We start from the raw sequence: 23,285 nt of genomic DNA on the forward strand, positions 1-23,285 counted from the left end.
CCCCTTTTTTTTTTTTTTTTATGCAATCTTACAAAGTGACCTAATGGGGTCCTAACCTTCTGAGCATGGGGTTGTGACTCCATGTTGCTGACCATCAGGCTGATGACTTTTCTAATCTCAGTGATTCTGAAAAATCTGTTCAGTTGTCTATTGTAGACTCCTCATATAATTTTGTGCCTCCACAATGCCACCATGCCTGTGCTGTTTGCTGACTACACCATGTGATGTAATGACCTTCTGCAGTCACTTGCTGGGTCCTGAAATTTTTATTGGCTGATGGGGTCCCAGAGCAAAATAGATTGAGGACCCCTGCCGTAGTGTATGGGCGGGTGTGGTATATGGTCCCGACAGTCATTAGCCCGACATCGGGATCCCGACTGGCCGGACTTCTGACAGCGGGGCTAGCGCAACTAAGCCCCTTGCTCGGCACGGTGGCTCACTACGCTCTCCACCTATTCTATTCTCCCTCTATGGGGTTCATGGACCCCCACGAGGGAGAATAGCTGGTGGCCCTCAGGACCCCGAGTGTCACAGTTTTGACTGTCGGGATCCCGACTGTCTGAAAACTGCTGCACTCTTATGGGCACTTTTTTTTTTTTTTTTTGATAAAGAAATTGTAAAATAATGTTCAGTATATTTTACGTGTCCCATATTATGGGCATTAATATTTAAATGTGATATAAAGTAACTCAAACAATATTATGCTCCTTTGGCATACTGGTGGCATTATTACCAATCTGTAAAAGTATGCAGGACTGCCTCATGTACTGTCCAATAGTAACATGGCAACTACCAGTTACTGCAACACTCACAGCTTTCTCATTGGTAAGAACAAATGTCAAAAACATGATTTGTCCTTTGCTGGTGCTTCTGTTCTCCCCTTCTTGTTACATAGTGTATGAAGTCAATGAATGTCTGCACTGGCCTGGTCAGTGCAAGCAATAGTCACACTCCTGGCACAATAGGTACTTGGTCTGGATGAAAACATGAAAATTAGAGGGTTGAAATTATCAGCGCAAAGAAATAATTTGTTTAATATATTGTAGTGGCAGCATAATCATATTGTACAGAGTGACTAGTTTTGATGGTGGAATGTTGTAGGTGCAGTATTAGAATAGTTCTTTATGATGTTACATGAGGTGTTGGAATAGTGAGTCAATATTCTTGAGAGGGCTTGTACAACCTGATAACTTTACCTTGTGGCTGAGTTTTGGAAGTGTGGGTTCATGTATATCTTCATATCAGTACATACTTTCCCCAAATAAGCCTATTTTGTTAGAGTAATGTTTAGGTAGAGGATGATAATATGCCAGTGAAGAGCACTTTGTGGGCTATGGGGCCACGCTGATAATGCACCGCTTGTACTGTGGGAAGTTTCTTCCACACTAATTATCATGAGTGACTCTTGTAGAGAGACTTTATTGAAAAGTTATTTCAGAATACAACTGGTGCCTGTGATTAGGAAGTTCTGCTTAGACCAAGCATCCGGTTTGTGAGTCACCATTGATGTTCAAGTGCATGGCTACAAAATTTAAATTTGAATGCTCAGTCTCCAAAATCGATATATTTTCACAATTTATAACTTGACAAGTTGGTCCAAGACTTGGGGAGCTTTATGGGTAGAGGCTAGCACCCACTATGAGTTGCATCCTTTTGCCCAGGCCTCTTACTACCTCAGTGATTGGTGTCTCTTCTACATCCTAGCATCTTGTGTTAAACTCTCGGCATGACTCTAGCACGTAAGCGGCTTCCTATTTATAATATGCGGCATGACTATATTGTGTGTGACTGCTGCTGTATCTACATAGATAATGCTAAGTTGGTATTTTTGCAGTGCAGATACAGCCACAGTCACACATCGAATATAGGCATGCTGCCTATTTTACTCAGCAGAACCTGCTTGTGTCTTTTCTCCATTTTGTGACCCAAGATTAATTAATGGAACTCTGAATGACTGTTTGGAGTCCTATGGTGCTCACATGTTCTGAATAGCGCAACTTGTACTGCGATGGGCATAGATGTGTGACACATCTGTATTTTGCCTAACTTTCCCATATGTTGCATGTAACCTACTTCCTCCACTTTAAATGGGATGACATAACCTCCTTTAGTAATTATTATATAATGTGCATAGCCTTAACAGCTAATGTGTGCTGCTGTGAGTCAGCTATGTCACAATCTTTTCCAAAGTAGGTGAACTTAAGTATGTGTGTAATATACATGAATGTCAATATTAAGATGGCTTTAAATCTGACCCACTAAATCCACTTTAAGTTGATGACTAAGATATAAACATGCCTTTATTTCCCCTTTTATTGATGCATTTATATAAAAAAAAAGTGTAAGGCTTGTGTCCTCACATGTGGGCTATAATATGCTGTTACACTCTAGCTGTTTTCAGCAGTAAACAATCCACTAAAAGACTCAAGGTTTCCTTACCGCAGGTGTTGCACCATACAGGGAAAAAGTTTTGTATTTAATAGTTTAATTTTTGCTCTCTGCTGCAGTGCTACATTTTAGGCTTTCACGTGCTATATTTTATCTTCAGCCACAGCTGGAACTATATGTATTAAATATAAATAGGAGATAAATGTATCTGTCTGTATAAGGTTTTTTTTTTACTAGAAGTACAGTCCTAAATTATCGATCTGATATCCCCTGCCCCCCTCTGAAGCTCTGATATTGGCCATATATGTATTCACCATACAGGGGAAGGTCTTATTTTGTCCCTTTTCTGTATGGTCAAATGCTGTAAAGTATTTTATAATGGAGTTTAAATACAGTAAGTACCATTTCCTAAGGGCTTTATAAATAATATATTTGACTGGCTGTCAATACACTGACCCCCTTATCATCCACTATTCCCATCATTTTTAACTAATTACCTCCCTCTATATTTGCAAAAATGTTAAACATATTTGGTATTTTTTTTTTTTATAAATATAAACCTGGATAGTGGCTTTCTATGACTCTCCCCAGCAACACAAGCCTAAGTTTAACTATACTTCCACATGAATGCGCATGATGGAAATGAGAATTTTCTATTCATAGAAAGCCTGTAATGTTTTTTTTTTTTTCTAATTTGTTACTAGTGTAAACAATGGCTTCAATAAGCAACTAGATATAAAAACAAGTCTAGAGGTAAGAACCAGATGGGGAAGTCGATGTGGTACAGGAGGTCTAGTTTAATGCAATGTCAATGCATGGGTCAATCAGAAATATAAGGCCATTAATTAGGTCAATTGCTCAGAGACATTGCATTACAAAATGCTACCTAAGCTAAATCCGAACAGTAAGCAATCATTAAATGCAGGGATAACATGCTGTTACTGTCCCTTCCTCATCCATATTAATGACATTTACACAGAAACCGCAATATGCAATGGGCAAATAATCATTCTTGCTAGAATGTAGCAGTAACTGGGGTGTAGCTAATGTTTCCTCCTGGGTGCTTTGAAAGAAAACCACTTTGTTCCTTGAGGCCAAGATGATGCTGCATAATGACTACTGAACTATACAATAAAACTTTTAGCACTAGAACCATTTTTTTGTTACCCTCATTGACGGAATATATTAAGATCTGCATTCCTACATAGTCTTATCCTAAATCAATTAAAATGTATTATGTTGGCTGCTATAAACAATGTTCATATACAACTTTTGGAATATTTGAAAATGAAAACTACAAAAAAAATTCCAAATGGTATAAATTGATATAGGTGTATTAAAATATAATGTAAAATATGTTTTCATATGGTGAGTAAGGTTATACATGTGATAAAAATAAATGCTTATATTTATTTATTTATTAACAGTTTCTTATACAGCGCATACATATTCCGCAGTGCTTTACAGAGTATAGTTGAACATTCACATCCGTCCCTGCCCCAGTGGAGCTTACAATCTATATTCCCTACCACATGCACACACACACATTCTAGGCGATCAACCTTCCAGTATATTTTTGTATTGTGGGAGGAAACCCACGCAAAAACGGGACTATACAAACTCCACACAGTTAGGGCCATGGTCCTGCGACCAGCGATTAGAATGGAGCTGAATTTATCGCCGGGGCACACTCCCATCACTGGCAATATGGTCACCAGTGACCATATTCCCATAGATTTCAGTCCCTATCGCCCCCGTGTGTACACAGCTTAAGGCGCTGGGGAACGCTAGTGTGTGATGTATGTCCCAGCAGCCACCACAAGGGAGGAATGCCATGGGGCGATTAGTAATACATTGGAAACAATTAGAATAAAAACAAGTTATTAATGACAAGTATACACAAACAGATAAATAATAAATAAATGATAAACAATAAATCATATTAAACAATAACACTCATTGAAATATATAATACACTCAATGGCCCTTATTCAGATCTGATTGCAGTACAAATTTGTTTGGAAAATGGGCAAAACCATGTGCACTGCAGGTGGGGCAGATGTAACATGTGCAGAGAGAGTTAAATTTGGGTGGGGTGTGTTGAAATTGAAATCTAAATTGCAGTGTAAAAATAATGCAGCCAGTATTTACCCTGCACAGAAACAAAATAACTCACACAAATCTAACTCTCCCTGCACATGTTACATCTGCCCTACCTGCAGTGCACATGGTTTTGCCCATTTTCCAAACAAATTTGTACTGCAATGTGCAATTTTCGTTTATACCTGCGCACTGAGTGGTGGATTCGATTGGCTGCAATCAGTGCCAGATTAAGGTCTAAATGGGCCTGGAGCTGAAAATTATCAAGGGCCTATTATGCGCAATAATAGGGGTTGTGGCCAGCATCTAATAATGTAAGGGGCGTGACCAGTGTTTATGTGATCTGCTCATGGGTGTGTCTCTATTTATGTAAATACTTTCAACTAATTATATATGCCTGGAAAAGGCGGGGCTGGCATAGGAAAAATGCAGGGAGATATATTGGCGGTTGCCCTCCAAAGGTGCACCCGCATAATGCCTATGTCCTAAGATACTTGCGGGGTGAGGCGGCACTCCATTCATAAAAATAAACACTTAAAGCCAAAACTTGGTAGACAACATTTCAGCACCTTTTATCTGGTAACCTAAGTTTACCACACCATATACCCCTTATACAAATCATGCAACACAATAGTAACCCCCTTATACTGTACTTCTTACACATTATGCCACATGGAACGAGCAAAAATTCACACCGACTGAGCCAAAATTCACACTATGGCACACAGACTGAGCCAAAATTCACATTTTGCCACATGGATTGAGCCAAAATTCACACTATACAAAACAGATTGAGCAATAATGCACAATATGCTTCATAAACAGGGGCATTGCGCGCCAAAGGCTCGCATTAAAAATGACACCATAATGCCCATTACATGTTAAGCCACACACCATAATGTCCATTATGTATTATGCCAAACACCATAATGCCTATTAAAAATTAGGTACTTGTTTCCTAGCACGGCGCCCATCGCATACCATGCCATAAGGTATGTGATGATATGCGATGCAATGCGATATTCGGGAAAATGACCCTGAATGTACAATTTACTATCGCATGCCAGCACATGGCATGTGATGCGATTTTTAATGGTACAACCCTGATGGGTGCTTACAATGTTAAATACACCCCCATTGTCCACGCCACCCCCACTATCAACGGCAACCCGAAGCGTGGCAAGCGCAGCGAGCCCGCAAGTGGCGGTGTTACGTGTCCTCCGTCCTTTTTCATACCCCCACTATCCACGTCGGCGTGGAGTTGATTTTAGATAGTGTGGCGAGCGCAGCGGAATACATGTTAAGTAATCCGCGTCCCCTCGCCACGCTTCGCACTCGCCAAACTATCTGAAATCAACTCCATGCCGACGTGGATAGTGGGGGTATGAAAAGGTCGGAGGACGCGTACCGCCACCCCTCGCGGGATTGCTGTGCTCGCCACTCTTCAGGTTGGCGTTGATAGTGGGGGTGGAGTTGACAATGGGGGTGCATTTAACATTGTAAGCACCCGTCAGGGTGCTTGTACAATTAAAAATTGCATCGCATCACATGCTTCGCATGCCGCTATAATGCATGCAATGCGATGCGCTGCGCTGGTCTGCGATGGAAATCGGGGGCGCCATGCTAGGAAACAAGTACCAAAAATTATGCTACATAAGTGCTACTTACCTATATGCTCATTGCCAGGGGTTCCATGCTCATTGCCATGTGGGATTTCATGCTCATTGCCAAGGGGGAATATATGCTTGCAGTAACTGGGGGACAGCCACCGCTGGGCAGAAATGACAGCCATTGACAGCCGGGCAGAGAACCGGGGGCTGACCGGCTGTATTCAAAGCAATGCAGTTCCCGGCTATTTGAAATAATACCCCTTTCACACCAAAAAATGCAGGGATTTACCCGGGCTGGCCCCTTTTACACCAGTCTAGTCCATTCATTTTCTGGTATGAGGAGGAGAGAAAAGTACCCCCCTCCCTTTAAACAACCAGCTATATCTTCGGAACCAACTGACCCATTTACATGTGGGCTTCGAATGATTTTCAAATGATTTTGGTCCTGTGAAACTGGGCCGTTTGGTTCGAGAGAAATCTGTCCTCAAACAACATGAACAGCCATAAAATTTCATTTCAGAAAATAAAAAATCTGCTTACCCAATATCTCTAGAACCAATGAACCCATATGGACCAGGCTGGTATCAGATTGAAGGCCCAGCGATTTGTGTTAGACTGCAATCAACCTTGAGCTTCTGTGATGCCGTTGGAACTGGGTGGGGGTCCGAATTAGCGGGTCCCATGTTATCCTATGGGGAAAATGTTCCAGCTTTGCCTTGCGGTATCTCCGGTTCCCGGGGGGCTAGCGACGCGGGGCCAGGCTCGATGGAAAGCCCTGGCCCTCAGCTACAAAATGGGCCTATTTGGAGAATGGGCCTGGAGCTGTAGCTCCATCAGGCCCATTGTTAATCCAGCCCTGGCTACAATACACTGTGGGATCTGACTAGAACCCCATCAATTTCAATAGATATATTTGGGATAGTGCTGCGCTCAATCTAATAAGGTTTGGTTGTATACATGTGGGATAATCATGAATGACACAATAGTAATTCTAATTGCAGTTTACTAAAAATTGATTGACAATACAGCAATGGTTAAACATTAACGTATAATAATAGGACAAATTTGTACTGCAATCAGATCTGAAAAAAGGCCAATGTGTGAGTGTCCTTAAATTCTGATGATGATTCATTTCAAATTTTCCTTGATTGAATGGATAATGTCCAGGAACTGGATGAATTGGCCAACAAGTGGTTACAGAACACATGGGGGTATCCTTTAGAACAGTCATGGTAGTGAGCTATATTACCTCCATATGCAGATGTAGGCACAAACAGGTTTAAAGTGTCAGGAGCATCCCCAATTTGGGTTGTCTGGTGAGACAGACCACAGTTCCCCGCACTGGATGAAGCTTGTATGGCCTGGCGGGGTGCTGCTGCTGGTAGTGTAGAAGCAGTCCTTAGTGTAAAGGTGTTTGGGACAGGCAATCAAACTGCCATCTTCCGTGCCCAGTGTGTAGGTTCTGACTGCCATCTGGGGATCTCGCCACTAGCGAGAGCAGCTGCTGTCTGAGCTCCGGCTGTCCCGCTCATAGCGTGCTTGTGAGCGCAGTTAAGCTTTGCCGCTGGATTCCACACACTAATTTGGGCTCACAAGGGTGTAACTGGCAGGGTGTCTTCTATGGTAGAGTTCCTATGTGGCTTGAGAAAGGGTTTTAAGCTCCGAAATGTATAAATTCCACAGTTTTATACAGTTAATATGGTCACTGAGTGCCGCCTACTCTCCAGAATTCTCTCTCTAAATATATATATATATATTGAAGGCAACCTGTAAAATCCAGGAAGTGTATTCTGTAAAAAAAAGTTGTTTATTTTTGTCTTAAAGGGGGAGATTCTCTAAGGTAAAAATGCGGAAAAACTCTGTTATCTGGGTTTTTACCGCATTTCGGGATGCTCTAAGCATCCCCGCCGGTTTACCGCAGAGCTGTGCTGCCCGGACCTGTGACCTCCTCCCTGCACTGATCCTCTTCTGGGTGCAGGGAGGAGGAGAGCCCGGCGCAGCAGCAGCAGCAGCGCCGGGTGTGGGAGGGAGCCGCCGGGACCTGCTGGGACCCGGCGACTCTCACCGCAAAGGACAGCTCTTAACGCAAGAGCTGTCCTTTGCTATAATTATCACATATGTTAGAACATATGCGATAATTATGATTGCGATGGGTGGCAAAGGGGGGCGGAGCTGGGCGGCGAGATTTAGAGAATGTCCCCCAAAATGTGAAATATATAATTGTGAATGTCAATAAGAATAACTTTGATTCTCTATACCAAAGTTATACAATACAAAAATATACTCACAAGAGCACTGTGGAATGGATGCCGTTTAGGATGTACACCAGATTGTGTAGCAAATCTTGTGACAAATTGCTCTGAGCAAATCCAGCAATATGTACAGTTCATGATCCTGTGCTTAGAGGGGGGATGAGTTCTCTAACACTTTTTTTTCTTTTAATAATTTACACCCATTTTACAATCAACTCAACATCTATCATAGTCCAGTAACAAGGCATTTCTGCAGCAAGAGCCAGGACAATTAGAGATCTACTGCTTGACTAGAACAAACAAACACAACAAATCTAGAGCAACCTTGTAAACACGTGCCTTCAGCACAGAGATTCTCAAGCCCCGTACACACGGGGGGGATATATCTCCGAGCGATATATTGCTCATTGTCCCGTTTGCATCAGCGACCAGAGATGGTCCCTGATGAAAAAGAAACTGCCAGGGGAGCCCGGTAGTGGTAATCAGCTGTTTGCAGGAGCATGTTCCTATGACCAGCGATCACTACGGGTAGGGGGGGGGGGAAACGGGAGCGCGCACCAGGCGATATATCGCCGGTGCACACTCCCATCGCGGGCAATATGGTCCAAATTGCCCGCGATATTAGACAGAATCGCCCTCGTGTGTACACAGCCTTAAGCTCAGTTTTCAGGAACCCAAATAGTTCACGTTTTTCAGTTCACGCAGCAGATGCACAGGTGGAGCTAATTATTTCACTTGTGATGAGGAGAAATGGAAAACATAAACTGGAGGACTGAGATTGAGAACCTGTGCTTTGGAGCAAACTCAGGCCTCAAGGCAACATAACAGTCCAGCATATCTGTGCTTGGCCATAGGGGACTAATTAGTACAGTGGTTCCCAACCCTGGTCCTCAAGTACCCCTAACAGTGCGCTCATTATTTAGACACATTTAAAAAGATCCACAGGTGGAGCTAGGGTTACCACCTAGTCCCTTTAATTCCGGACACATATTAATTACACAGGTTCTGTGGCTGGCTGACTTCAAGACTCCACTTCACCTGATTTTAAACTGCCACAGAACCTGTGTAATTAACATGTGTCCGGAATTAAAGGGACTAGGTGGTAACCCTAGGTGGAGCTAATAATGTCACTTGTGATTCTGTGTGGAGATCTTTAAAACCTGCACTCCTAGGGAGTCTTGATGACCAAGTATGGGAACCATTGCTTTTTAGCAGGCATGGCCAACTGTGGCCCTCTAGCTGTTGAGAAACTACACAACCCAGCATGCCTTGCCAATTTTAGCATTCCCTAATAGCAAAACTGTTGCAGGGCATGATGGGACTTGTAGTTTCACAACAGCTGGAGGGGCATAGTTTGGCCATGCCTGCTTTACATGCCCAAGCACAGACAGAAACTGAATAAAATGTAAAGTATAATGTTCAATAAATATTTTCTGGGCCCTTTACTGAAAATATGCTTGCAGCAGATGTTAAATACTGGCCAAAATGAGAGAAATCTGTTAATTTTTCCAGCTAATTGCCCAACTTTTGCACACATTACTAATGTTGCAAACCAATAAAATCCATATAAGATATGTGAAATGGCCTTGCAGGCAGCCAGATTGTAGCGTGTGGCCCAACAGCTGTACAGACAAATATTGGGTTTCCGTGCACAACACACACCAGGGCTTCAAAGTTATTACAATGGTTCTGAGTGTACCAAAGCTTTATTGATCCATTTTGACTTCACAGGCACAAGAGAAACAAGTGCAAATCTCTTGCAGGTCAGTGAGAATGGGAGCAACACAACACAGCTGTCTGACTTTGGCATTAAATTAGCCCTTGTTAGCAGCCGGTGTCTGGGTAGATGTGAGCTAGCATTCACAACTAATCTGATGAGCTGCTGCACTGTAAAATGACTATGGAGCGACTCCTCAAGGTCATTACTTATAGTCATAAACTAGCCATAAAAGTCATTAGTTTGCTATAACATACACACAGAAATTAGGAAGTAAAAACAAAAGTAAGGTAAATCTGTGTAAATACAATTTTGTGTTATACATTGCAAAAAAAAAATAATTATCCTGTCTAATTGTTCTTCATTTACCACAAGTATCAGTTATGTTACCCTTACACTTACAGTCAGGAGAATATGAAAAATTATAGGAAAAATGTCTAAATATCAATAGACAGAAGCTAACTACACATTAGATCAGTGCATAGCTGCCTACCCTCCTGCATTCTGCAGGAGACTCCCTGAAATAACAGCAATCTCCCTCTCTCCCTCATTAGTCCAGCAATCTCCCTCATTTCACCTAGCCCACATTGCATTTTTGGGAAAAAAGGAATGAGAGACAGATACATTTACATTGAATGATCTGCACCATTTCTCAGCACTTTAGCAAGTATAGTAGCTCTTACTAATTGCTTTGGGGCTCATCTACATTTGGATATAAGTAATTTTACAAGATTCCTCTCAGATGTAGCAGTACACACCCACGCTTCTAGGTGCCACCTTCACAATCTCTTTTCACAATCTCTCCATATATGCAACTAGACACGTCCTCTGGGTGGAGCATGACACGCCTCCTCAATGGGGCGCTGTGCAAAATTCTATTACAAACTATAATCTCCCTGAAACTGTTTTTCAAAAGTAGGCAAGTATGGATCAGTGGTGTCAAACTCATGGCCCTCCAGCTGTTGCGGAACTACAGATCCCAGCATGCCCTGCCACAGATTTTATATAATGGATTTCTAAAACTCTGGCAGGGCATGCTGGGACATAAAGTTCCACAACAACTGGAGGGCCATGAGTTTGACACCACTGCATAAGATGATGTGTACCCAGCACCTTGTTGGTGACGTGAATGGTGGGTTGTCGGCAACGACAAGTGAATACACACTTGCCAATGCTGCCAGTGCTTAGCTCTGTCCCCCAACCCCAGGGTGGGGGACAGTATGGGCTATGCTGAATTCCGCCCTCTATAGCTGTGTACACACGGGGGGCAAAAGTGGCTGAAATCACTGGGAATATGGCCGCTGGCGACCATATTGCCAGTGATGGGAGTGTGCCCTGGCGATAAATCACCGGGTGCGCGCTCCCGTTTTCAGCCCCATTCTAAACGCTTGTCGTAGGAGCTTGCTCCTGCGACCAGCTGATTACCTCTGCGGCACCGCCGGCAGAGGTTCCCTTTCATCAGCGTCCATCTCTGGTCGCTGATGAAAAGGAGAAACTAAGCAATATATCTCCCCAGTGTGTACGGGGCTCATGGCAATATCCTCTGTTGTCCTGAATGTACAGATGATGGAGGACATTGCTAACGACCCATGGGAGCACATATCGGCAGAATGCACACACATTAAATGAAATGCACAAAAATTTTGTTATTGCGTATATTGTTTATTTTATTGTTTATTGTGTATGCACCTTTATGGCAAGAGATTATCCCCTTCCAAAAATATAAGCAGTGTCACAAATTGGTAAAACTACAAGTAACATACAATAGCACAAAGTGATGTTTAACCCTACAGTAATACAGAGTAAAAGGAAGACTACTTGTAATAAATATGTAGTAACAGCACATAAGTCTTAATGATAATCTAGTTTGAGTGTCAAGCAGTCATTGTTGAAAGTAGAAGGAAGCAAGTTGTCAGACTAGTTAGGATATATGTGATGTAGACATAGTCAGCACATGTGGTAATAAAAGAGTTAATAACAGCCCAGTAGGAATTCCGCTGCCACTCAGCTGTAATCCCTTACTGTAACATGGAAGTGTCTGTGTCATTTAGTCACCTATACTTTGTTTTACTGCAAAGAAGAGGAACTATGATTCAGTGCAGGAGACAGGAAGTATCATCCAGTTCTGACAGACAGAATTCCATCATCTACAAAGTGTAAGCAGATGGAACCTTGGTACTATATGCAAGGCGCTGACTTAGAGGTATAACTATACCCAAAGCAAAATTTATAATGGGGCGCCCCAGGCAATGCCCATTACACAATATGCAACAAACCGCAAGGCCCCATAAACATTATTCGACACACCGCAATGCCCCTTACACATTATGCGACACATCGTAATACCCTAACACAATATGTGACACACCGCAAGGCCCCATACACATTATGCAACACATCATAATACCCTAACACAATATGTGACACACCGCAAGGCCCCATACACATTATGTGACACACCGCAATGCCCCTCACACATTATGCGACACATCGTAATACCCTAACACAATATGTGACACACCACAAGGCCCCATACACATTATGTGACACACCGCAAGGCCCCATACACATTATGCGACACACCGCAATGCCCCTTACAAATTATGCGACACATCGTAATACCCTAACACAATATGTGACACACCACAAGGACCCATACACATTATGCGACACACCGCAATGCCCCTTACACATTATGGGCTTTATTCTAGTTCACTCTTTCTGACAAATTCCTTCTTAGATGGACAAAACCATGTGCACTGCAGGTGGGGCAGGTGTTACTTGTGCAGAGAGAATTAGATTTGGGTGGAGTTTTACTTCAAAGTGAGATCTATATTGCAGTGCAAAAATAAAGCAGCCAGTATTTACCCTGCACAGAAACAAAATAACTCACCCAAATCTAATTCTCTCTGCAGATATTACATCTGCCCCCCTGCAGTGCACATGGTTTTGTCCATCTAAGAAGGATTTTTTTCAGAAAGAGTGAACTAGAATAAGGCCCTATGTGAGACATCGTAATAGCCCCTTACACAATATGCAACACACTGCAAAGTCCCTTATAGAGTATGCAACACACCGTAATACCCTTACACATTATGCGACACACTGCAAGCCCAAAAACACATTATGCAGCCCACCGTAATGCCCATTACAAAATATGCCAAACACCGTAATACCCTACACAATATGTACCACACCGCAATGCCCATTACACAATATGTAACACACTGCAATGCCCGTTACACACAATATGCAACACACTGCAATGCCTGTTACACACAATATTCGACACACTGTAATACCCTTACACATTATGCCACACCGCAAGGCCCCATACATATTATACAGCACATTGTAATGCCCATTACAAACTATGGCAATAGTCACAGCCTGATAAACACAAATACATGTAAAAAAAAAACTAAATAAAACATTTTAAACTTATTATTTCAATATAATCATGTTGCATCTGGTGCTGCTGCAACATGTTCATGTGCGGTAGCCCATCTCACCAGCATCCAGCAGGTGGTCTTCTGTACTTTCTGTCCCAGGCACACTAAGCTGTCAGCGTAGGAGGATGGCCAGTCTGTCAAGCAAGATGCAGGTTGGGCACCAGCAGGCTCTGTGCGCATCCCTCCTTCTTCTCTTCCTGTTTGTTTGGCTTAGTACTCCCACACAGTGGCGGCACCCCCAGCCCCCCTCCCTCTCTTCTGGCTCCTTCTGCAGTGCACAGCGCCAACCCCTTCGGGCTCCTTCTGCACGCTGCCACACGTTGCCTGGCTCAGTGGCTCCTACTGCACCGCACTGCTTCCTGCACTGCGCTACCCCCCGCCCGGCTCTTTCCCCACAGCCCATCCCCCCACCTGGCTCCTCACTTTGTGGCTGAGGCACGCTGAAGCAGGCGGCCGGGGCGGCTCTATAATAAAATAATGAAATTACTGAGGGTGCACGCGACTGCTTGCTGTTCATGCCCCCCCCGCTGCCGGGCCCCATAGCAGCTGCACCCCCAGCACCCTCTGTAGTTCCACCACTGCGCTGACTGATATATTGTTCAGTTAAATGTTTAATATACCCCTAAAAATTTCATATAATCTAAAATGGACCCTTAAGCTTGTTTATAACCTGACACAACTACTGTTATAAGAAGCTTTGCCCGCATGTTTATGTGTTCCCAGTACTTCTCCTATCTCACCTTGCAGGAAAATGTGTTAACCTTTGTAATACTGGTATGCAATAAATCCTTGTACATGCAAATTTACATGTACAAAGTAGAATGTATCCTCAGACTGTCACATCTGTTGCGGCACATAGCACTTTTGCATGAAACTTCCTTTCAAGCAGTGGCGGCTCCAGAGATGGGGCTACAGCCCAGTTAAAAGTTCAAATAGGGGAGACACACCCACTGTCAGTGAGTCAGTTTGGAATGGCAGTTGGAGACAGTGGGTGTGGCTCCCCTGTCTGAATTTTGAACTGTGATGCAGCCCCGCCTCTGGAGCCTCGCCTGCTTGCAATTGTTACACATTTCTACTTAGATGCACACAATCTTACATGTTATTACCATTCATATGTTATATACACTGGGTGCAGTAGAACCATGTGAAGCTGTGACATGAGATTATGGTGGAGAAATTAAAAGGTTGGGTATGAAATCCTGGCAGAGAGGTTCCAGACAGCTACAATCCCAAGACATCTCAGTGTTTTCTCCCTCCCTCAGCCTAACATTAACCTCCTCATCCTGAAGCCTAAACCTAACCGCTCCCTATCACAGTGTAAAGGCCCCCGTACACATACTTGATTTGGGGCAATTTCACCCGTTCCTGAATCGCGTCAGTGTACACTCAGGTCTGATGCGTGGTCCCGTGCGTATCGAACCTGAGTTGGAGGTTGAACCGGGCAAGCAGGTCCAACCTCCGACCTCCCTCCTAGCAGAGGGCTGGGCGGGGAACAGGGGATGCATGTAATGGATGGCATGCAACCCTGCCAGTGGCATAGCTACGTTTTAGGCGCCCCCCCCGCCGTTAGGGGGGGCGCCCCCCCCCCGTCGCCGCCCCGCCGTGCACCCCTACCCCGCCCCCCTGCCGAGCACCCCTACCCCGCCGCCCATGCAAACCCCCCCTCAATCCCCCACAGCCTTACCTATCGCGCTGGTCCCGGCGGCTCCGTTCTTCTGTTGAGGACCACCAGAAAATGGCCGCCCCCATACAGCAGACAGTTTCAGAGAACTGTGTGCTATATGGGGGCGGCCATTTTGTGGTGGTCCTCAGCAGAAGAACGGAGCCGCCGGGACCAGCGCGATAGGTAAGTCTGCGGGGGATTGAGGGGGGGTTTAACTATAGCACCGCAGCCCCCGGCGCCCCCACATGCACAGCGCCCCCCCGCGGTGGCGGGCGCTGCGGTGCTATAGTTACGCCCCTGAACCCTGCTGCCCGGGTGGCTTGCAGGTTCTCAGCTGGGCATACACTGCTGCGAGAAATCACAGTAGTGTATGCCCAACTTAACCCCAACCTCCCTCAGTGCAGGTACATATCTTATATGTGTGCTACTAGAAGGGGTGTGACCTCACAATCGGTTCCCCCGTTTTCATAACTCTGGGGATGCTTTACGGCCCCCAAAAACCAGTCTGTATACAGTGGCGGCTGCTACACTGTGACAGGAGCCGAGTGCTGCACATAATGACATCCGGCTCCTGTCACTGAGGAGGAGCTGGCACCTTGGTGTTGCCCCGCAGCAGATGTCACAGGCAGCGACCTCCACCTGTTACAGAGAACCTCAGAAAGAAGATGTAGGTGGTTGATCACGTGGCGAGGCAGGGTTATTGCCATTCTAAGGCCCCACCCTCTAGCAACAAAATATCACAAATCAAGCATATATAAATAAGAAGTGGGACCAAAATTATGCAGTTGTGTCACTAGGCCATGTGCCCACCACAATGACTGCAGATTGCTGGTATTTATCTCTGCATTCTGACCAATTCACTATGAAATGGTCGGGATGTAGAAGGGGTACTCATTCTTCCAGGGGTGCAGGCGACTACCTGAAAATTCAGGTGTCTCCCTCATGATCTGGTAGAGTAGGCAAGTATGCCCCTGCACCTATGTAGTGACACCATTGCCCACCCCAAAAAAGTCACTTTATTAATTATTTATTTACAGTTATTTATATAGCGCACTCATATTCCGCAGCACTTTACAGAGATAATTGAAAGACTCACACATGTCCCTGCCCAAGTGGAGCTTACAATCTTTATCCCCTACCACAAGTACATGCATACATAGACATTCTAGGGTTAATTTGTTGGGAGACATTTAACCTACCAGTATAATTCAGGCTTGTTAACAAGAGGACAGCTGGGGAGAATTCTAAGCAGTTAGCAAATATGAATATTATATTTGCTATTTTTAAATTATAGTAAGTGTAAGTAGAATCTTTGCCGGACTTTGTACTTGACTTTATGCTCAGTTTCTCCTTTCTGTTTGGTTTTCACCTGTCTAAAATGCAGAGGCCCTACCAATGTGCAGTCTGCTTAACCCTTGCCTCAATAGTCTGAAACAATAAACAGTACAAATGTCTACAATTGCCATAACTTAAGCTAGATGCACACTATGCTATTTTCATTAATTATGCATGATAACACAATTGTTAACAATAATACCCCTTTCACATTGCAGCTTTAACACGGTATGTTGCCTTTATTTATCGTTTTTAAAACGGGAACAGCTGCAGTGTGAAAGCTCCATTGTCAATTTACCGGTTACAGAATACCGTTATTTTGAAATGTGTTAAAAGCAGGATCCTACATGTTTCTGAGCCGTTTTCCGTGCAGTCTGAACAGCTCAGAAACGATATTTGGTACAAATGATAACCACACAAAGGTGATAGGTTATCTCCCGGCATGATCCCTGCCCACAAGGAAAAAAACATTTAAAATGACATTGTATGGCTTTCTATGGGTGAAATGGGTTGAATCTGAAAGGTACAAAAACGGTATTGAAGCTGCAATATACCGTTTACAACATGCAATATGAAAGGGGTTTATCTGGCTTTTGACCCGTTTTAAGATACGTTTACCAAAATGGGTTGAAAGCAGGTTTGCAATGTGAAACCAGTATTACTTGCATATTTTACTTACTATATTTTTGGAGTATGGGAAAAAGCTATGCAAGCATAGGCACTACATACAAACTCCACACAGTTAGCGGCAGTATGGTAACTGCACCCATGGCCACAGTGCTGTGAGACAGTAATGCCAACCATTGCCCCATCTGTACTGCTCCAGTAAATGAGACTCAGGGGTAGATGTATGAAGCAGTGATAAGGGAGGAGAAGTGATAAAGTGCCTGGTACTTTATTTACCGGCCAATCAGCTCCTAACTATCCCTTTTTAAACTCAGCCTGCACCTTAACAGTCAGGAGCTGATTGTCGGTGATAAAGTACCAGGAACTTTATCACTTCTCCCTTATCACTGCTTCATACATCTACCCTTAGGAATAGCTAGCGAATAGAAGGCAGGGCAGCCTCGCGCATGCAAACTGTGACCCGTACGCATGTGCAGTCTATAAATAATTGGCAGCTGTGCAAGTTCACAGCCAGCCATGTAATCAGCTCTGAATTCATGAGGATACGGTGGCCCATTACTAAGTAGGTAAGGAGAGGGAATCCCACATGCAGTCATAGCTCACCTCCCTAACACACACAGTTGGAGCAAAGATTTTTTTTTTGGGGGGGAGGGGGTGTACAGACTGGATACCGCAGGTATTGGGGGGGGGGGGGTGCGCACTTACAATAATGAACAAGTGGTCATGGTAGCCATGGTCATGGTCATTTGAAAGACAGAATTCACCTCACAGAATACAATAAGAATATGTGGCCTTGGTAAATTTTTACTAAATATATCCTCATGTTGACAAACAATATCTTAATGCAATAGACTTGTTCCTGTTAAAAAATACAGTACTGTTTAGCATAGATGTTTAGGGAAAATTCTCCTTTAATGCTGCACATTTCTCTACCGTGTTCACAGAATCCACGTCTGCCTGAAGTAGTGACTTGTGAATGGTTGTGTATCAAGACATTTCTTCATTAGGCAAATATACATATCTAATTAGAATAGATTAGGATGAGCAACAAATTACCATAATTAACCTTATGCTGATTGCATGCAGAACCAGTGAAAAGGCTATTAGCGGGGCGACTGGCACTTTAGGATGGGTCAGTGAATTAGTACAATACACTTGACTGCATCCAAACAGCAGTCTGCCAGCCTGTCAGTCTGTGGGCGTAGTTTCCCCCCTCCCACCCCAAAGAAAATCTGTTCCTCTCAGCACTAGCAGCACGCAGAACAGGGTGATGCAGGGCATAGCAGACTCCTGTGTATATTTCATGTTCTAGGCCTAGGGAATACTTCTAAACACTTAAATGTAAATGTTACAAAGTGCAGCTAAAGCACCGAGAACTCATATCACAGATTAACAACAATTTGACCCTCACAAGGAAAAGTGTACCAAGCACAATGCTGTGAATGCTACATATGTAATATGTGTTAATATTGTAACATCATCTCCAAAAACATGCCCATCATTCTCTATGTATTGAGCCTTTGATGGAGATAGAGTGGACGGAGATAAAGTACAGAGAGTTCAGCTCATAAGTCGGAGAGTTCAGCTCATAAATGTCAGTTTTTAAACACTGTGGTGACATGGCAGTTAGGTGCTGATTAGCTAGTTGGTACTTTGATTCTGGTTGGCTCGCAAAGCAGCATTAGTTCGCTGCTTAGCGAGCCAAGTAACTTTGCCATGTAACGCTGCCCGCCAGCCGTGCGAATGGACAGACAGCAGATTGGAATCAATGAGCTTAACCTGGGTTAGAAATTACATTTTCTTGACTATAGTGAATATAAAAGTTCCAGGAACAGATAGAATTGGAGATTTTATATACCTGTAATATGTGTACCTGTGATTACATTAGTGAGAGACAGAACATGCAAGGCGTTTGTTGCTCTCCTTGGAAATAATCCCATCAGACCTGTTTAGGTTATCTGTAGCCAGAGGAAACAGTTTTTGGCAAATTGTCAGCTGTTTCTGATAAACCATGAAAAGCGTAAGTGTAGAACTCAGATCCTTGTACAAAGCCACTCTTCCCCGAGGGCAGACACTAGACTGGCTCTATAGCATTAAAGTTACATCATATTTGCTGTTTATGTTTGGGATAGGAATCAGTGTTTCTTTTCTCTCTCTCTCTCTTTTCAATCAGTTTCAATAAAGTAACAATGGCATTGATTGCATAACCCATGCTAAGTGCCTTCTGTAGTCTAGGCATGTCAATCCTCAATGTCACCAAGGGCAAATTTGATCAGATAAAACAATGGTAAGGTATTGCTCTCCAGCCATAGTGGGGTTATTTCCATATATATATATATATATACAGGTTGAGTATCCCTTATCCAAAATGCTCAGGATCACGAGCATTCTGAATAAGGGATTTTTCTGGATTTTGGAATAATTTTCTTTAAACATACTTTTTTTTTTTTTTTTTTTCATAAATAATCTTTATAATTTTTTTTTTTAAAAGCAAGACAAGATATACAACATTGTAATGACCATGAACAAATATTATAACATGTACATATATGATTTAAACGCACAAAGGCCACTGAAGCCTTGGTATCTATAGTGCCTGCACAGTGCAGACATACATGTTTAGTAATACATAACGATTCAAATCTTACTCTCTAGGGGTACCCCTATAAACCCCCCACCCCCCCTCCCCCCCCCGCCCGCCCCTGCTTGGTTCTTGTATTGTCTTTCTATGTTTCTATTTGATTTTTATTCTTGTCTTTCCAGACATGTGCTTTATTTCATGCCAATGGAATGCCTATTTCCAATTTCTAATGCTAGACTCGAGAGAATTTTTTTTTTTTTTTTTTCCCCTTTTTTTTCCTTTTCTCCCCCAAATACAAAGTTTATAAAATGGCCCAGTGGTAGTTATTGTTTCTATACGTGCGTTTTTTTTTTTTCCTTTCCCTTTCTCCATCCTTTCCTTTTTCCCTTTATATAATTTTAATCTTCCCCTTCTTTTGTATTAGTTGTGTTTTATAAATACCTAAGTCTTTTAGGAATAATAAAGTGCATACTGTGAAGGAGGGAAATTATCCCTGGTCCACCTGAAGTGTTTACCAAGCACTACTTTTTATTTCTCTCTATTTTTAAGAATAAAGTGTTATTCAGGGTTGCCGACTTTGTTATTCTCCTCTCCGGGAGAAGCCCGGAGAGGAGAGTTTCTGTAGCCACTCAGGGGGCGGGGCTTAAGGGTGACATCACTAAGCCCCGCCCCTATGCTGGTAAAACAGGGGATTAAGGTATCTCCGTGGAGGGGGCGGGGCTAAATCGCGTCATTTAGCCCCGCCCCTCCTCGAAAACCCGAGGATTGCGGCATTTTAATGCCGCGATCCGGGGGTTAGCGGGGGTCCCTCCTGAATCCGGGAGGGTTGCCCACCCTTCCGGGGTGCCGGGAGGGGGTCCCGATTTTCGGGAGACTCCCGGAAATTCCGGGAGGGTCGGCAACCCTGGTGTTATTTGTGATTAAGACAGTTTCCTGAAAATACTACACTGTGTCAAAAAAAAAAAAAAAAAAGATTTTTTTTTTAACCCCTTCACGACATTTGACGTATATATACGTCATGGCCGGGAAGTACTTCCCGACACATGACGTATATATACGTCATGACTTTAAACTGTCACTGCGTCTCGAGACGCAGTGACAGAGGGACGATGTCTGCTGTCCCTGACAGCAGACATGTCCCTGCATGCCCAGGGGGGGCTGCGATGTCGCCCCCCCGTCGGCGATCGCTGTGATTGGCTGTTCAGTGTGAACAGCCATTCACAGCGTTTTCCTGTGTTACCAGCGAATCAGACGCTTGGTAACACAGGTGTCAATCACCGCCGGGCGTCAGGGGGCATGAGGGGGTCATCGGTGACGATGACACCTCACCCCACCCTCACCCCACCTGCCCCCAAGGCTGTGATTGGTCCGTGGGACCCACGGACCAATCACAGCCAAGGCGCGACATTTAAACTAACGGTGACTGCAGACGCCATTCCGGTCTGGAGTAGCGTGCAGAGCGGTCACCGTGCCTATCTGCCGTGATACTGACCTGATCCTTGCTAATACTTACCTGATCCTTGCAAATACCTTACCTGATCACTTGATCACTGCTTGTAGCGTGCTGGACGCTTCCTGGATCTGACTTCCTGAGACTTCCTGCTGCTGCTGCAGTGTGATAGAGAGATAGAGAGATAGAGAGAGAGAGATAGAGAGAGATAGTGACAGAGAGAGCTATATTTTGTGTCTGCTACCCCCCCTTTTTGGGGGTGCAGGGGTTTTTTATATATAAATAACTGTCGCTGCTGCTGCAGTGTCATAGTGATAGATAGTGAGAGATAGTGAGAGATAGTGATAGATAGTAATAGATAGTGAGAGATAGAGAGATTTGTGTCTGCTACCCCCCCTTTTTTGGGGGTGCAGGTTTTTTTTTATATATATAACTGTCAGTGCTGCTGCTGCAGTGTCATAGTGATAGATAGTGATAGATAGTGAGAGATAGAGAGATAGAGAGAGATAGTGACAGAGAGTGATAGAGAGTGTATATTTTGTGTCTGCTACCCCCCCTTTTTGGGGGTGCAGGTTTTTTTTTATACATATAACTGTCAGTGCTGCTGCTGCAGTGTGATAGATAGTGATAGATAGTGATAGATAGTGATAGATAGTGAGAGATAGAGAGAGATAGTGACAGAGAGTGATAGAGAGTGTATATTTTGTGTCTGCTACCCCCGCCTTTTGTGCTGATCACTATATCTGAGGTGATCAGCAACTTTTTGGGGGTGCAGAGGTTTTTTTTTTTTATATATACCTGTCAGTTGCTGCCAGTTGCACCAAAGGTTGTGCACCTGCTGCCCCTCACTGGTAATCAGTGTCGCATCACTGATCACCTTTTTTTTTTTTTTTGTGGGTGCTGTGTGGTCTTTTTTTAATTTTTTTTTTACACACACTGTGATTTTGTGGGTGTCCTGTGGCCACTGTGCGCTGATCAGTGACGTACATCACTGATCAGCTTTTTCGGCACAGGGTTGATCTATTTTATTTTTTTTGATCAAATTCCTGTTGCCTTTGAGCGCTGTTCAGTGACAGACGTTACTGACCAACATCTGTGCTCAATTTTTGGCGCAGGACCTTTTTTTTTGTTTTTTTAACCCCTTCAATTTTTTTTTTTTAACCCCTTCAATTTTTTTTTTTTTTAACCCCTTCATTTTTTTTTTTTTTGTATAAAGTATTTTTTTTGTTCTGCACTACATACACACAACACACTACATACCCCCCGGGTTGAAATAAAGTTTGTACCCCCCCCTACACTATACACGTGTTGAAACATTTCACTACCAGTAACACAAAAATAAAAATGTCATCCCAAATGTCATCCCAAATGTCATCCCAGTCATCCAGAAGAATGTATTCAGTGGAGGAGGCATATGCCATGCTTGCCTCTGATTCTGACACAGCCAGTGAGGCAAGCGGGGAATTTGAAGGATTCGTCTTAAGCTCCTCTTCCTCCTCTGGTGATGAGGGACCCCCTCAAAGACGCCCCCGTAGAGCAGCTGAGACCCCCCCCCAATAATTGATCTCGTATGGACCCCACCACCAGACAATTTTGAGCCCCAGGTTCCTGAGTTTTTGGCCATGCCAGGAATCCAATTTGATTCCACAGGTCTCAGAGAAATTGACTTTTTCAAATTATTTTTCTCTGATGATTTTATAAATTTAATGGTGGACCAAACTAATTTATATGCCCAGCAGTTTATTGCTCAAAACCCCACGTCATCATTTGCTAGGTGGACCCCTGTAGATGCAGTAGAGATGATGACGTTTTGGGGTCTGGTGTTTCATATGGGCATAGTAAAAAAGCCACAAATTAGGCAATATTGGAGTACAGATGTTCTGTACAGCACCCCATTTTACCGTATGGCCATGACTCGGACTCGTTTTGAGGCAATCCATAAATTTATACATTACACCGATAATGCACAGTGCCCACCCAGAGATGATCCCACCTTTGACCGGCTATTCAAAGTCAGGCCGGTCATTGATCATTTCAGTGCCAAATTTGCAGAGCTATACATCCCTGAAAAATTTATTTGTATTGACGAGTCCCTTATACATTTTAAAGG

General features: G+C 43.6%; 1 protein-coding gene across 1 annotated transcript in view; it reads right to left on the reverse strand.

Moving 5' to 3' along the window:
* The window catches only part of CCDC200 (coiled-coil domain containing 200), a 140,710-nt gene that overhangs the window by 24,695 nt on the left and 92,730 nt on the right, over positions 1-23,285 (reverse strand). The gene's annotated exons all lie outside the window — the stretch shown is intronic.

The sequence above is a fragment of the Crinia signifera genome, chromosome 6 (genome assembly GCF_055691185.1).
Source record: "Crinia signifera chromosome 6, ASM5569118v1, whole genome shotgun sequence".
Classification (NCBI taxonomy): Eukaryota; Metazoa; Chordata; class Amphibia; order Anura; family Myobatrachidae; genus Crinia; species Crinia signifera.